The sequence below is a fragment of the Microcebus murinus genome, chromosome 23 (genome assembly GCF_040939455.1).
Source record: "Microcebus murinus isolate Inina chromosome 23, M.murinus_Inina_mat1.0, whole genome shotgun sequence".
NCBI lineage: Eukaryota > Metazoa > Chordata > Mammalia > Primates > Cheirogaleidae > Microcebus > Microcebus murinus.
In genome coordinates, this window is record NC_134126.1 from 34,089,793 (window position 1) to 34,107,049 (window position 17,257).

General features: G+C 42.5%; 1 long non-coding RNA gene across 1 annotated transcript; it reads left to right on the forward strand.

Moving 5' to 3' along the window:
* The first annotated feature begins 13,510 nt into the window (after positions 1 to 13,510).
* LOC142863860 (uncharacterized) lies at positions 13,511 to 16,519 on the forward strand. The gene is made up of 3 exons (XR_012914499.1): positions 13,511 to 13,639; positions 14,277 to 14,558; positions 14,947 to 16,519. It is a non-coding gene; the product is annotated as an uncharacterized LOC142863860 (long non-coding RNA).
* The last annotated feature ends 738 nt before the right edge of the window (positions 16,520 to 17,257 follow it).

The window sequence follows — 17,257 nt, forward strand, 5'->3', positions numbered from 1 at the left end:
GCAACGTGCTAGCGAATTGGATCAGAGCTGAGAATCAGTGCTCTTCAACAATCTGGATCTTAATATGCAGGGATTTGCTTTGTCTCGATCATTAAATTCATTTATTCATTCAACCAATATTTATCGAACACTTACTGCAAAGTACAAAGCATGCAGGGGCGTACACTGATAAATGACACAAGACCTCTCTTCTGGGTCCTTTATATCTCCCTACACAGATAACACCCTGTACAAAACGAGCTATTTAGTCACGAGAGCTTCCTTCTCTGCAACCGATGTAGAAATGCCACATCCCTGAAGAAAGAATCAGAACAACTATTAATTCTACAGAGTTACCATTTGCTACTTCCCAAAACATGCAGATTTATCAATAATTCGGGAAAATTTCTTGTGCACTGCACTGGACAATCTGAAGCCATCAGAGCAATGGCTTCAGACAGAGTAGCAAGATGGCATCTGTGGCTGGAAGCTGGAAGGCAGACTCGGCGCTCACCAACATGATCAAGGGTAGAAGATTAGTCACCTCTCGGTCTGAGAGATTCCACTGGGTGTGCCAGGAAACGAGGAAGGAGAACTTTAGCTCAGAGACAACTTCATCCCACAAGATGATAAACACTCTTGGGAAAGTTCTACTGGTATCTTTATCTTCCTTTTTCAAACTGAATGATACTTCTAGAATTTTAAACACGGTTATTCCATATATCCAAGTAAACTGATGAAAAAAAAATTTTTTTTTTGAGACGGAGTTTCGCTTTGTTGCCCAGGCTAGAGTGAGTGCCTTGGCATCAGCCTAGCTCACAGCAACCTCAAACTCCTGGGCTCAAGCGATCCTCCTGCCTCAGCCTCCCGAGTAGCTGGGACTACAGGCATGCGCCACCATGCCCGGCTAATTTTCTATATATATTAGTTGGCCAATTAATTTCTTTCTATTTATAGTAGAGACGGGGTCTCGCTCTTGCTCAGGCTGGTTTCGAACACCTGACCTCAAGCAATCCGCCCGCCTCGGCCTCCCAGAGTGCTAGGATTACAGGCTCTGCGCCCAGCCTACTGATAAAAATTTGATACAAGAAAATTTTAAAGTGATTATAGAAAGAGTTATATATACATACACACACACACATACACACACATGTGTATGTGTGTGTGTGTGTGTGCGTGTTTATTTATTTCAGAGATGCAGTCTCACTGTGCTGCCCAGGATGGAGTACGATGGCCTGATCATAGCTCACTGCAGCCTCAAACTCCTGGGCTCAAGGGATCCCCTTGCCTCTCCCTCCCAAATAGCCAGGACTACAGGTGCATGCCACCACACCTAGCTAACTTTTTTATTTCTTTATTTTTTAGAGAGATGGATGGGGTCTCGCTATGTTGCCCAGGCTGGTCTCAAACTCCTGGCCTCAAGTGATGCTCCTGCCTTGGCCTCACAAAGTGCTGGGATCACAGGCGTGAACCACCGTACTGGGTCACTGAATTATTGTATATTTTACTTCACAGCCAGAAATACTGAGTCACCATCCACATGTGCCAAGGGGCACTGCCACACTTGAGGGCCTTAGACATGCCAAAGTTCCTAGCTGGAAGTTCTGCACTGTTTCTAAACCTACTGTGATTTCTTTCAGTGACACAGATTTAGATTTAGAGGCAAGCATTGAATGAAAGGCTTAATTAAAAAAAAAAAAAAAACAAAAAAACATTCCCTCCTATTTTTCTCCACTATTCTCTAAATAGGCTGTGAATTACTGAGTTATCCAGAAAATGGCAAAAGCAGGAAAGAAAAGGAAAAGGAGGAGATGAGGAGGAAGAGGAAGAAATCATGTATAACTATAAGAGAATAGGAAGAAGCAGATTTGACCATAGTTGATCGAGTTGCAAAATCGAACATAGCATTGTGAAATTTGCCTTTATACCAGTGCATATTTGCAGGATTTGTGCTGGTTCATATTAAATCTGATGGTTTTACTGGTGTTCTTCTGAGGAAGTGAAATGCTTAGAAAAGAGAGTATTTTTAGAGCTCTTTGTCTATGGAGTACTTATAGCCATCTCAATAAAAAACAATTCTAATGGTAAAGTTTGCATTTTGTAATTGACAAAAATGTAAAGTCTTCAAAAAACATCTTATGGTCACATGAACATGATTACTAAGCATTAAGGATTCCATATGAAGAAAATAAATGTGCTCACCTTTCTCTTACAAATTGTTGGTTTTTAATGTAACTTTACTAAAATCCAGGGTCAAATATTATAATTCCCAAGAATCTTATGTTAATATTTTTCTGCTGAGGGCTCACCGGAGAGCTCATAGGACCGCTGTGCTCAGTAACTTCTCTGTTCATGTAAATTCTACGTTTGACTGGAGGCTTAAAACCCGGGCTGTCTCTGAATGATTCATTAGGAAGAACAGTAAACATGTAGAAAGAGTTAACTTCTTAAGGTTTCTCTTTTAATATCTTTAAGAATTACAGTCAGTCAAAATGGTTAAAGGGCACTCATACTAGTTTTGTTGTTATTAAAATAAGCGATGCTCTTTTTTCTGTTTTCACTAAACTAGGTTTCTTTCCCACAGATCTATCTCCCAGCCATTCATCAGCATAATGGCATCAGTGGGACTAGGGGAACTTATCTCACACGCTCCCCTGAGGCAGGTGCTAATGCAGCTCATTAATTTGGCAAGTGGAGCGGAAGTCCGGAGTGATGTGGCTTTCTTGTTCTCCAGGTCGGTCAGCAGACGGGACACCGTCTCCACCGAGCGGTAGGTTATAATCAGGTAGGAGAAATGTTTTCAAAAGTCAGTAGAGAGCAGTTGGAAGGCTTGGAGTGGGAACAGCATGATCACACATTTCTTACCCAAATGGCAGCCCACCCCACAGATTAGAGAGGAGGTCACCAATTTCAACAGAAACCACTGAGCTTCATTATTCAAAGGATGTACCCCAGCGCACAACAAAGAGATCTGTAGAGTCATAATTGAGTTTCAATTATGCACAAGAGCCTAAAACGTCTTCCTGGAAGAATGTTCACGTTCTACTCTTCCACATACAGAATGTCTTATATAGTCTATGCATATTTCTGAGTTGCCAGAAAAAAAATTTTTTTGAAGGATTTGACTAATCTGTCTTATTACATAATAAAAAAAAAAAAATCTGGAAATCCAATTCTGAACCATTATTTTGCCGATCCAAATTCAGCGACGTTACTCTACTTGTAATTTATAAGATTCCTTTCGGAGTAGCACACATGCTGCTGCCTTTACTATAGAGAATTTGTAGAGTCATCCGTTGGTATTTCAAAGGCAAACCCCTCTGCTTGTGAAGCAACTCTATGCATGCTTGAGAATCACATCCCCCAAAGGGCAAACCAAAGAATAGGAACCAAAAAATAAGTATAATGTTAAGATTTGACAAAGCTAAGAAGTATGCATGTGTATGCTCATTCTCTGTTTGAAATTTGTCATTACAAAAGCAAATTTAGCAAGGTATTTTTATTCAAAGCAATATTGGATTTATTTTATTATTTTTATTATCCACAATTTTCTGTTCCTAAATTCTATCTCCTACTAAGGAAAATATAATGAAATTTTCACTATGTGTTTTTAATCGCTTATATAATCCACTATATTTTCCTTGTTAACTCAAATGTTTTTAGTATGATAACTTTTTGTAAAAGCGTTGCATACAAATAGTTTTATAAACCGGAATTCAGAAAGGTTCAGATGAAAACCATAGTCCTGTGCCCCACTTTTAAATATTTCTGTGTTTAGCTCTTCTGGTAAATTTACTGCTAATAATTCTAAATAATATGCTGATATTCCAATAAACAAGGATGTAAGTAAACTAACCCCCTCTACCTTTCTCCAGAAATTTTCATGTCAATTATTCATTCATTTATCCACCATTTAACAATTACTTACTATTTTCCTATGCCAGGGAGCTTTCCTAGGTGCCTGGATATACCAGCGAATAAAATTGGTACTGACTGATTATCACTATGGTGCTCAAAGGGTGGTGGTGTTCTCCAGGGTTTTGGGGGTAAGGGGGGTAAGACCCACATCTGAGGGATGCGGTGAGCATTGTGGAGGGGAAGGGCACACCTCTAACCCTTGTTAGGGAGAGGCAAAGATATAAAATGCAATCAAAATGTTTATACTCTCATATCTTCTTGAAATAATAATAATTTAAAAAAGGCCAAAATCATTCCCTTTCTTCAGATAGAAAATACACATAATAATTAAGTAAATTAGGCCGGGCGAGGTGGCTCGCGCCTGTAATCCTAGCACTCTGGGAGGCTGAGGCAGGAGGATCCCTCGAGGTCAGGAGTTCGAGACCAGCCTGAGCAAGAACGAGACCCCATCTCTACTAAAAATAGGAAGAAATTAATTGGCCAACTAAAAATATATAGAAAAAATTAGCCGGGCATGGTGGCGCATGCCTGTAGTCCCAGCTACTCGGAAGGCTGAGGCAGGAGGATCGTTTGAGCCCAGGAGTTTGAGGTTGCTGTGAGCTAGGCTGATGCCACGGCACTGCAGCCTGGACAAGTTAGCCTGGCTAACTTTTTCTATGTATTTTTAGTTGGCCAATTAATTTCTTCCTATTTTTAGTAGAGACAGGGGTCTCGCTCTTGCTCAGGCTGGTCTCGAACTCCTGACCTCGAGCAATCCACCCGCCTCGGCCTTCCAGAGTGCTGGGATTACAGGCATGAGCCACCACACGGGGCCCTCTGATGGCTTTCCTTAAGCTAATTCCTTGCTCCATCTTCCATAATTCTCCATTGTTCTCCTTCCCTCCCTTCCTACATCCAACCCATTTAGCAAATCTTGTCAGTTAAGCCTGCAAGACATTTCCAGAATTCGTCTACCTTTCATCGCTGCTCTTACCCCAGCCCGAGTCCCCATCACCTGTCATCCGCTCCACGGCAAAAGCCTCCTCATTAGTCTCTCTGATTCCGCCAGCCAGCGCCCCCCGCAATCCATTTCCACAGAGCAGCCGGGGAGCCTTAAAACGTGTGCGGCTTCCTTTGTGTGTGACTTCCCCGCCCCCAGCGCCTTTTACCTTTTCATCCGGAATAAAATTCAAACGTCTTTCCAGGGACGCTGCCAGACCCCTCAGGTCACTCAGTTAATACTCCAAAAAGCTAAATTTAGTGTTTTTTAAAAGATGGCTTTGGCTAATTAGAGAAAAACAGATAGACTGAAAGTGGCCAAGAGTGGATACGAGGAAACCAGTAAGGAAGATTCAGCGAAAATCCAGGCTGCAGGTGACGAAAGCCTGGACTACAGCATTGGGGTGGGAATGGAGAGAAATTGCACAGACTGATACAGAGTTGTGACTTTTTTAAGGATACAAGTGTATCCTTAAAAACTCTTACAATAAAAACTCTTGAGAAAAAAACTCATGAGAAAATACTCTTACAATAAAAGATTAAAGAAAATTATAGGACAATATGAATGGCCTGAAGCCATTGTCCTTCTGAGTTTAGGGACCTGTGAGCTCTTCCAGTGGGTATCAAATAACCAGTTGAATATGCAGGTCTGAATACCATCAAAAGACAAAATAACGACCAATTTGGTTTAAAGATCTAATTGGCCTTTATCTGCAATTCTAGAACCAGGCAACAACTTAGTCTACAAAATAGGACGAGTATTCTGATGAGCTGAGCAGAGGAGGTTTGGGTTTATAGACAGAAAAAAGCTGAAGAAAGCAGAAACAGAGAACAAAAAGTGCATTGGTCATTTCGAATTTTCTTTCCTCTTAAACATCAAAGCAGAAGGGACTTCCTTATCATGCTGGCTAAAACTGGCTTCTTTGGAGATTGGCCTGTTATCTTTCTCTCTCCTGATTTCTTAGAAGGTCAGATAAATGGCTTAGTTTCAGCTTGGTGGTATGGAATCTCAGCATGAAAGACTCTGTTTTGGTTTGGTCTGTTGGGCCTGGTGCAGAAGCTAAGTCCAAACCAATGGCCCCCTATACATTTTTTTTTTTTTTTGAGACAGAGTCTCCCTCTGTTGCCCGGGCTAGAGTGCCGTGGCATCAGCCTAGCTCACAGTAACCTCAAACTCCTGGGCTCAAGCAATCCTCCTGCCTCAGCCTCCGGAGTAGCTGGGACTACAGGCATGCGCCACGATGCCCAGCTAATTTTTTCTATATATTTTTAGTTGTCCAGCTAATTTCTTCCTATTTTTAGTAGAGACAGGGTCTCGCTCTTGCTCAGGCTGGTCTTGAACTCCCGAGCTCAAACAATCTGCCAACCTCGGCCTCCCAGAGTGCTTTAATTTAATAGGTGATACTGGTTTTTGAAACGTGGGTGTAGAAATGGTAAATAAAGCCAGGAGAGTGGATAACAGTGATAAAGAAGTAAGATTAGGGCAATGTCATTGAAGAACGTCAATATTTTAGAGCAAGGTTTGTTTTTCTGATTCACTTTAATATTTTTCTACCTACACAGAGTATCCTAATTGCTACAATCTTTGCCAGTTTGAAAGATAAAAAAAATAAAGGATCATCTCATTGTTTTGATTCATAGTTCTTTGATTACTTGTAACACTGTTTACTTTTTTACCTTTACCAATAATTGATACACATGTTTACCATAGAGTCATCTGTTTCAGTCCCAGTTTTTAAATTGTTCTATAAGATTTTTATGATGCAAGGGAAAGATGCATGAGGAGTTAAGTGCCCTGGTAAAGACAAATTCAACCTCAGATAAATATTTTCTTATTTAAACTTACCAACCTGAAAGAGAGCACATCCTACAGACAAAGACAAATACAAAATGATAAGTATGATGAATATGAAATGTAAAATTATACATTTGTAAAGGACAACAGAACTATTTCTGAAAACTTCCTGATCCTATCTATTAATGGAAAAAATGCAGCTGTGCTTTTCTGAAATGAGGAAATTTGACTAAATAAGCAATCTAAGAGTCCTTGTAACTCTGAAATTCTGCGATCCATTCACAACATAATGTACCATAATCACACTGCGACACAGCATCGAACACTTTATAATAAGAAAGGACCTTGGAATTACTGTATCCATTTGTTATATTTCGAATGCGTATCTCATACCGTATTTTGTTCTTTGTAGGCTAGGGATAGTTGTATTTGACATTGTATATAATGAAATACTTCATATTGCTTAACACATAAAAGTCACTCAACAAAATATTAAATGAACTCTCCCCCCAACATATTCTGTTTGTAAATAAGGAAAAAAACCCTGAGAACTCCAACCCTGAGAACTAGAAAGGTTAAGCTACTTTTGCAAGATCACCCAGATAGTAACTGAGAGACCTACAGGTCGTTAGACACGACCTCTAGTTCAACCTGAAAATACCAGCGTAGTCGTGAGCAGACCACTCAGCAAAGTCAGATTCTAAGAGCAGCTACACAAAACAGCGGAAAAGTACAATAATAATTTTTTTTTCTTTTTTGGTCTTTCGTTGTACGGTGACTTTCTCCCCATTCTACCACACACCCACCTTTGCCTCAGGGTAGATTACGATGAAAACAAACCAACAAACAACCCTCAATAGTCAGCTTTTCAACTCTAAAAAGAGGTCTAAAAGTCTCTAGAAGACTCTAAAAGTCATGTCAGGAAGAATGCATAGGAAATTCAGGTTTTCCAGTTTAAGAACAAGGTGATTAGGCTGGGCTTGGTGGCTCACGCCCGTAATCCTAGCACTCTGGGAGGCCAAGATGGGCAGATCACTCAAGGTCAGGAGTTCGAAACCAGCCTGAGCAAAAGCAAGACCCTGTCTCTACTATAAATAGAAACAAATTGATTGGCCAACTAATATATATAGAAAAAATTAGCCGGGCATGGTGGTGCATGCCTGTAGTCCCAGCCACTCAAGAGGCTGAGGCAGGAGGATTGCTTGAGCCCAGGAGTTTGAGGTTGCTGTGAGCTAGGCTGACGCCACGGCACTCACTCTACCCTGGGCAACAAAGTGAGACTCTGTCTCAAAAAAAAAAAAAGAACAAGGTGATTGAAGCCATAGAGTGAATCCCATCTCAATGAGGGAGTGATCATCGGTTGCCTTGTAAAAAAGGGAGAAATGTTTTTCCTGATTTGGGGGCATGAGCCTGGAGACAGAGGGAGAAGAGAGAAGAGGTCCCAAATAGCCTGCAACCCTCTTCTGCCCCAAGATGGGATTCTGAGTCCAGGGCTCTGAGCTGCCTTCGGCCCCACAGTTGGAAATGCTTTTCGAGACCACGGACAGATTTCATTTCTTAGAGCGCAGGCGCTTGTTCCTGCCCCCTGCTGGAAGGAAAGGGAACAGGACCTCCCAGTGTTCTGTGCAGACAGGGCTCAGACCCAGTGAACAGGCCGGGCAGGAAGGAAGGTGTCAAGATGCAGGCACAGAACCTCACACACCTGCCACGAGTCACCCCCCAGCCCTGGCTCTCGGGGAGCTGGAAAGTACAGAGAGGGTTGGTGGAGGAAGAAGCCCAGAATCTGGATAAGAGGGTAGGGTTTTCAGGTGAAACACAGGATTCCCAGCTAAATTTGAATTTCAGATAAAGAACTATTTTTTTTTTAAAATATAAGTATTGCATAGGACACACATATCAAAGTATTCTTCATTGTTTATCAGAAATTCACATTTAACCGGGCATCTGTATTTTTATTTGCTACATCTGGCAATTGTGGTGTAAAACTGTTTTCCAGGAGGTTATGTTGTTATCACTCTTTTTAAAGCTGGAAGAGACCCAAACATTGGTGGCTGGTAAAAAAATTACCGTGTTTATGCTAGATTGGGCAACAGATTGTGTTTTGAATTAAAATTCCTGCTCACCAGTAAATGTATTATTTACCTTCTCTGTGTTTTCAAGGTTCTGATTTTTGTAATGATGTTTTTGCCCCTAATGACATCAAGGGTCTGTTTTGAAAAATGACAGAAGTGATATTAAGGGAGGTATAAGTTCATATTTGCCATTAGAAAACAAAACAAAGAACTGATTAACTTCACTAATTGACCTTTCTAAATTATAAAAACGTAAAACCATCCTAACAATATTTTACGAGGTTTGGACTCCTAACCCGGCTAGTTACTAATTACCAGAAAAATACCTGACCTCGGGGGGTCACTGTTATTATTGAAAGCGGCTTAAAATTCATAACAAAAATATTGCAGAATCAATGTTTTTACGTGTTGAAATGTGAGACGGTGAACGGACATTTGCCAACAGGTTCTGTGCTGCTCGCAGCTCTCTTTTTTTTTTTTTTTTAAAGTGGTTTAAAGAGTTACCGATTATTCATAGAAGGCTTGCTAGAGTAACCAACTGCAAAGCAAGTTTTAATTCTCAACATTCCATCAGGTTTATAATGTACAGTAAACCTCAGGGCTACCACCTTTCACAAGGCCTGCAAATCAGCTTGTCTGCGTCCAGGCTGGAAACCACGCCAAGAACTGAGTGTTAAAAGAAGTTAAAACGGTCTCCAAAATTTCTGCCGTCCAGACCACACCACAGTTACCAGCAAAGAATGAGAAGGGTTTTGTTTTTTTTTTAGAGCTGACCAGCTCCACGCTTTACGCTATGAGGAATTTGACAGTGACAAGTGAGCTCTGATGTCTCTGTGATTTCTCTGGTTGGGTGCCAGCGTCCAAAGTCTCTGGTATTTAAGGCTCATCCTGCTTGAGCCTTCCGTATTTGGAACTCTCAGAGCAGACGTGTGAACAATTTTTACTCAGAACTCCTTGGATACAGGGCATGACGTGTCATTTGGAGAGTTCAATTTATTCTCAAAAAATATATATATTTATTTGATGGAAACATTTACCTTTCTACATTTTCTTCATTCTACTCCACCACTCGTAAGACACCAGGGAGTTTAAGACAACATTTGGGAACAAAACAACAAAGCGACATTAAATATACACAAAATGTGATATATATAATAAACACTATTTTGCATGTTACTTATAATGTTATTCTAATTTCAGAAATTTAAGCTTATGCATTCAATCAACTACTATTTATTAAGTCCTTACTTTTGCCAAATATTGTTTTGTTTGTTTTGTTTTGAAACAGAGTCTCGCTCTGTCACCCTGGGTAGAGTGCAGTGGCATCATCATAGCTCACTGCAACCTCAAATTCCTGGGCTCAAGCGATCCTCCTGCCTCGGCCTCCCGAGTAGCTAGACGTACAGGCACTGGCCACCACGCTGGCTAATTGTTTCCTATTTTTAGTAGAGATGGGGGTCTCACACTTGCTCAGGCTGGTTTCGAACTCTTGAGCTCAAGCAAGTCTTCCACCTTGGCCTCCCAGAGTGCTAGGATTACAGGTGTGAGCCACTGTGCCTGGCCTTACATGTTTGAAGTACTATTTTAACAAAACATGTAAGGAGCTTACATTCCAGTAAATGAATGTATTTCAGATGTGCTTTGGTATGTCTTAGAACTGAAGAAATACAGTTAAGTCAGGTGAGTTGTTTGGAATTACTGAACTTTATAAGACCTTAGTGGAAGTGGAAAATCCTTGGGAAAATATGAAAGGAATGTTGATCCCCATTAGTGAATAGACACTTGATGTCCATGTGGGAAGGGTCTGCCATTGGTACTGAATGTGGACTTTACTTATACTTTCTGCTGGCTGACACTGGCTACCGATAAACCACCACTTTCATCACTTTAGTAAATTCCTTTTTTTTTTTGAGACAGAGTCTGGCTCTGTTGCCCAGGCTAGAGTGAGTGCCTTGGCGTCAGCCTAGCTCACAGCAACCTCAAACTCCTGGATTCAAGCGATTCTCCTGCCTCAGCCTCCCGAGTAGCTGGGACTACAGGCATGAGCCACCATGCCCGGCTAATCTTTTCTATATATAGTAGTTGGCCAATTAATTTCTTTCTATTTATAGTAGAGACAGGGTCTCGCTCTTGCTCAGGCTGGTTTCGAACTCCTGACCTCGAGCAATCCGCCCGCCTCGGCCTCCCAGAGTGCTAGGATTGCAGTGTTAGTATTACACCGCGCCCGGCCCACTTTAGTAAATTCTGATGTAGAGGTTTTTTGCGTGTTTGTGGCTCCAAGCAACTGACTCTCCTGTTTTGAGACGTCTCGACTGATCTGAATATGGCTTTGCAAGGCAACCCTCCTTAAGAGACTACAGAGAAAATCGAAGATGAAACATCAGTCCCTAGTTTAAAATTACCAAATAACTTCATTGCTTTTCTTGGAATTACGTCTGGTAGCTGCATAGAAAAAGGGAAGTGTATATGAACAGTCTGCGCTTTTTGATTCAGTCCCTTAACTATTATAATCACCTCTTCTGTTTACTTCCATTTGCTTGCCAGTTTCCTCATTGGAAAGGGTTTTTCAAGTTACTGACTTCGTAAGAAATGAAGACTAGTCATTGCCAGTACCACCCTTTTTTCTAAAATTAGTATTTCTAATCACATCAGACGTGTTTTCAGTATCCAGAGAGGATGCCTGCTCCCCACAGCTATCATGAACCATTAACTTTAATTAAAATTTACAAGTCGAATGCTGCTACATCTGCTAAAAGCATTAACTTCCATGTTAATTACCAAAATATTAATGTTGCATTAAGATAACGTTCCCTTTTGACAGCTCTTCTGTAGTTTAATTATTTATTTTGTTGGGGAATAAGTTCTAAAAACTGAGAAGAGAGAAGACTGTGAAGTCAAATTAGAGAAATGAGAGAGAGTAGCCAAACTTCTAAGGAGCAAACCTTGTGGCTCAGACAAAGGTGACCAAAGCATGCTTGTATGCTTTATTCTGTGCTTAAAAGAAATACGTTCTCTTGTCTCACATCTGAAATATTTTTCAGAATAGTACTTCCTTTTTTTTCTTTTTTTCCCCTTGCAGACAGTTTAGAGCGACGGCACTAATATCCACGCCTAATCTCTACGTTCCCCAGTGTTTACAAGGCTACACGATCCTTAATTCATATAAATCACTTAAAAAGAAAAATTCAGTTTCAAAAAAAAAAAAAAAAAACAAAACAAGCCCTATGTGTTTTCTATTTAAATATTTATCTATTCTTTAAAACAGATTTATTTCAATAAGTTATCCAGTATACCTTTGAGCAAATAAAAATAACCAGAGGAAATGCTCAGTGATCTTCATGGGAGCATGGAACTGTGCCGTGCGAGTATCAGTAGAGAATCTCACGCCTCCTTGAAAGGGAGTATTCCTTAATAATACAGCATTTCCTAATATATGCTCACTAGACTTATCCTCTAAAGACGCAAGTCTATGTACATAAGTTAATTTTCAGATGGGACACATCCTTCCAGAGCGGGAATATATTTGGAATTGAGCAAAGCGTTGATGCAGGGACCTCGCCTGTGTTTCTATCAGTGCGTCTCAGTATCTGCGGCTGTGACCGCAGTATGGTAGGCACTCAATAAGTGTTTGGTAGTTGATTTAATGCCACTTTATGTCTTTTTCATTTTATGAAATATTATTTTTATTTTATTTTATTCTTTTTTGAGACACGGTCTCACTCTGTTCCCCGGGCTAGAGGGCCGTGGCATCAGCCTAGCTCACAGCAACCTCAGACTCTTGGGCTCAAGCGATCCTCCTGCCTCAGCCTCCCGAGTAGCTGGGACTACAGGCATGCATCACCGTGCCCGGCTAATTTTTTCTATATATTTTTAGTTGGCCAATTAATTTTTTCTATTTTTTAGTAGAGACGGGGGGGGGGGGGGGGTCTCACTCTTGCTCAGGCTGGTTTCGAACTCCTGACCTTGAGTGATCCGTCGGCGGCCTCGGCCTCCCAGAGTGCTAGGATTGCAGGTGTGAACCACCGTGCCCAGCCTGAAATATTATTTTATACTTTTTTCTTTGGGGAGCTTTTCTATATAACTGTATGGTTTCTATGCTTAAACATGTAACTCTGCATTTGGCCCTTTCAAAATGAGAAGCGGTCAATTGTATACAAGTGCGTGCTATTCCTAAATACTTACTATATACACATCAAATAAAGCTGATTATTTGGGGAAAAATACTCAAAACTGTTTATATATGAAAGTACTAAATTAATTTTTAACATAAGAGACATTCCCAATGCCTTAAGGAATAAGGAATTCTGTTTTTCCTTGAATTGCTGAGCAATGAACACTGAGCTTGTGTAGGTCCTGCCTTCCTTTGAGAGTTGCCAGGAGTTGAGAAGGGGGGTTCACAAAACTCTTTCTAGGTCCTCAAATCTTTACTTCACCATATCCGAGAGGGGCTATAGGCAGTTGTTGAAAAGACTATGACTCGTGTATTTATGTCCTTCTGTCTGTACATTTACAGCTACAGTTAGCAAGTATTTCATATACATTGTCTCTTTGATTATATCAACTCTTGTTCCCGAAAAGACTCCAAAGCAACTTGCTGAAAACATGCAAACATTTAAAACATCCGGACCAACAGCGGGGAGAAGGAAGTGGGCGGTTAAGACCAAAGAGAAAAGAAGGCAGATAGGTCAGCCACAAGGTCCTTACTGAGTTGAAATTTAACTTCAGCTTCCGGAATTGCAAAGCAAAAGGTTACTGTGAATAACTGTGGTTCCCAATGACCAGAAGAGACAGCAAATGCATGTCCCTAGCATCAGCAAAGCAGCGCCTACCCTCCGTCTCCAGCTTCAGAAGAAATAGCTTGTATGCCGCTTTTTATGAAGGGACCTTAAGAAATGAGGTACGGTGGTTTCTCAAACTTGGTTAAGAAAATGAAATGGTTTTCCTTCATTATTATTTTTTTTAGAATGGAATCTTATGACACAATTCAATATACAAAGCAGGTAAGAGTGGTGCCGGCTGCCCTTATGGAACTAGGGCTACCCTGAGCACCATCCTACCTGTTAAACTTGCCCCAGGCCTTGCCCGGGGGCTCCCGGGCCGTGAGGCCGCCATGCTGAATTTCTCTGCGCGCCAGTTTTCACATGTAAAATAGGAATGAGCATAGGCCCCACCTCCTCGACTTACTATGAGCGTTAAAAACATAAAGCATGTAAAAATGGTTAGCATACTAGTAAAATTAACTACAAGCTTTATATTATTATTATTATAGAAATAAAGATATGGGCTTCGGAGCCATTCATACCTGGGCTTGAATCTTTGCTCTGCTGCCTTCTAGCTGGGTGACTTTGAGAAAGTTCCCGTAACTCTCTGAGCTGTAAATCTTAACTTCTCTGAGCTGTAAATCAAGGGTGGTAATATCGACCTTATAGGACAGCTATAACATTACATAAGATCATTCAAGAATGGAAAAAGTGGAATAAAATAACCACTTCATATTTGTCATATATTATCAGTATTTTTTTATTTGACTTAAGGCCAGCTTATAGCAATTTCTCCCCGTTATCCACGTGAGGAAGAAGACTCAGAAAAAATAAGAAGCCATGATCTTCGGGGGTGCGGGAAATGTCCCTTGATGAATCGTCACCTGTAGTGCCTACAACAGCAGCTGCTAAAGGTTACACACTCGGCAGATGATGGCTGGAATTGGGTGACTTGCCCCAGGCCTCAGATACTGTGTGGAATCCATCGCTGAGGAGCAGAACGTGGGCCAGCAGAAAGCGCGTGCAGGGCAAGACCTGAGACGTCCGGTGCTTGAAGTTCGTGTTCTTATAAAGCGGGAGCGGCCGGGGAGGGGTGTGAGCGGCGCTCAGAGCTGAGGGGATGGGCCCAGAGAGGGTGGGGTGCTGGGAGCCCGGGGAAAAGAGGCTTTAGGGAGCGACGGGGGAGTGACTAGCCGCAGGAATGCTGCCGTAGGTCACAGGAGGAGCAGCTGGGAAGTGGCCGCTGGACTTAGCTGCAGGAGGTGACTGGCGCCTGGCCGGTGGCTGAGGCAGAAAATGAAGCTGACGTGAATTAAGGGGAAAGTGGGAGGTGAAAAACCAGGCTGGGACGCTTCCCCCCCCCCCAATAAGTTAGGCTCTGGTGACAGGGGTGAGGGGAAGGAGTGAGGCTTTTTTGTTTGTGTGTCTGTTTTTGTTTTGCTAGGATGCAAACGCAGTCTGAGACATACGGAAGGAAGGATCTGTACGGAGGAGAGGCCGGAACTGTGGGAGGCCAGATCATCACCAGGGCACGATTGAGGGAAGGCAGGAGGGCGGGAGGCTCAGGGCACAGGTGTGAGGAGAGGGCCAAGCCCCTCCTCCCCAGACAGCCCAGCTCGCCCCTGTCACAGCAAACACTCGACATTGCCAAAGCACGCGAGAAATGAAAGGCGCCTCTGCAGACTTGACGGAGAGCTTCTGTTTCATAAGAAGGGGACGCCAAAGTTTGCTGCTGGAGGGAAGGGGGAGGGGTGGGTGGCAGGGGTGGAGGCCGGGAGAGAAGGCCGAGTCCAGAAACCTGGTGCTCAGGGCCCACCGAGGCAGGGGTGGCCATGAACCCACTCTCCCAGTCCCTGACGTGCTCCGGGTGGGGGTGGGGGCGGGGGCAGGGCACACGCACCGCAGGCTGGGTCCTGGGTCGGGGCATTGCCAGATGGGAGCGAAGAAAGCACAAAAGGGTCAAGGGAACGGAACGTGTGGGCAAGAAAAAAAAAATGAAGATTAAAAAGGAATACTTTCCCGATTAAGTTGTTGTGAGGGTTAAATGCATTAATAATATAGTAATATTAACAGTAAAGGGCTTGGAATAGTGCCTGTCATATAGCAAACGCTCAGGAAAATTTTACTAGCACGATTTTTAATTTGAAAAAGCTGAGCTAAAGAGAGACCTGAAATCAGGAGGAAAAACAAAATGCAAAGAGGGAGGGCTCATCACGAATATATCAAGAGCAGTTGCGGTGGGAATAATCGAGAAAAATAATCCAGAAGGACAGGAGATTCGGTTAGAGGCTGTGATTTCTAAGTTATTAGATTAAAGTACAGGGTAGTTTCTTTTAGGAGAATCGAATTTAGCACTCTGGAAATCAAAGTTTACTCTGTTGCTATAAACATTTGAGTGCAGGTGTCTTTTTTGTAGAGTGTCATTGGATCGTTTGGGTAGATGCCCAGCAATGGGATTGCTGGATCAAATGGTAGATTCACTTGTATCGCTTTAAGGTATCTCCATATTGCTTTCCACAGAGGTTGAACTAGTTTGCAGTCCCACCAGCAGTGTAGGAGTGTTCCTCTCTCTCCGCATCCACGCCAGCATTTATTGTTTGGAGACTTTTTGATAAAGGCCATTCTCACTGGAGTTAAGTGATATCTCATTGTGGTTTTGATTTGCATTTCCCTGATGATTAGAGGTGTTGAGCATTTTTTCATATGTTTGCTGGCCATTCTTCTGTCTATGATGAGTGAGATGTGCACCATCTGGGGGATGGTCATGCTGGAAACTCAGACTTGTGGAGGGAGGGGGGGAAAGGGCATTTATTGAAACCTTAGAATTTGTTCCCCCATAATATGCCGAAATAAAAAAAAATTAAAAAGAAACAAAAAAGAAATATTCAAACCAGAACTTGTAAAAACATAAAGCAAGAAATTCACTGGGCCAATGAAATCTTAATTTTTGATTATTCAAAAAAAAAAAAAGTTTACTCTGCTTAAGAATCCCCCGAGAAGATTGTTACAATGTAGATTCCCAGGGCTTTCTCTCAAAAAAAAAAAAAAAAATATATATATATATAAATAAATAAAAATCTGATTCAACAGAACCAGGCAGTCGGCTTTGGGGTCTGCGTGTTCCCAGCCTCCTAGATGGCCCCGATGAGCCGGGCCGGGGCCGCACTTGGAGAGCCCTGGGCCGGGCTGAGGCTCTGGGCTGGCTGGTGAGGAAGAGGAGGGCCGGCCATGGGAGAGGAGGAAACCAAGGCGGCAAGAGGCCGGGGTGCGGGCTGACTCACTCAGAGGGCTGCTGAGCTCACTCGGGACAGAGACCAGACAGGGCGGGGAGACGACAGGACGGCAAGGTCTCGGGTGAACGGGGGAAGAAGGTACGGCGAAGCAGGAAGAGCAAGAGGCTCTTCCTGACGGAGGAGCTGGAGCCAGCAGGAGGCCGCAGCCCCATGGCAAGATTCCCATCAGAGCACGGGTGTTTCGAAAGACGGGGAGCAAATGTCTGGCAAGGCCTCTGCAAAGCAGGCCAGGCGGGGAGCGAACAGGCCAGGGAATATTCACAGCAGAGAAGGGTCAGGAGCCTCCCTTTAAGATACGAGCAAGAACAGAGGCAAGTGCGAGTCAATAGGTGGGTAACAAGTCCAGAAGGTATGACAACGGCTGGAAGCAAAGTACTTCCATGTTTCCCCGAAAATAAGACCTACCCATAGAATAAGCCCTGGCAGGATTTCTAAGCATTTGTGCAATAGAATCCCTACCCC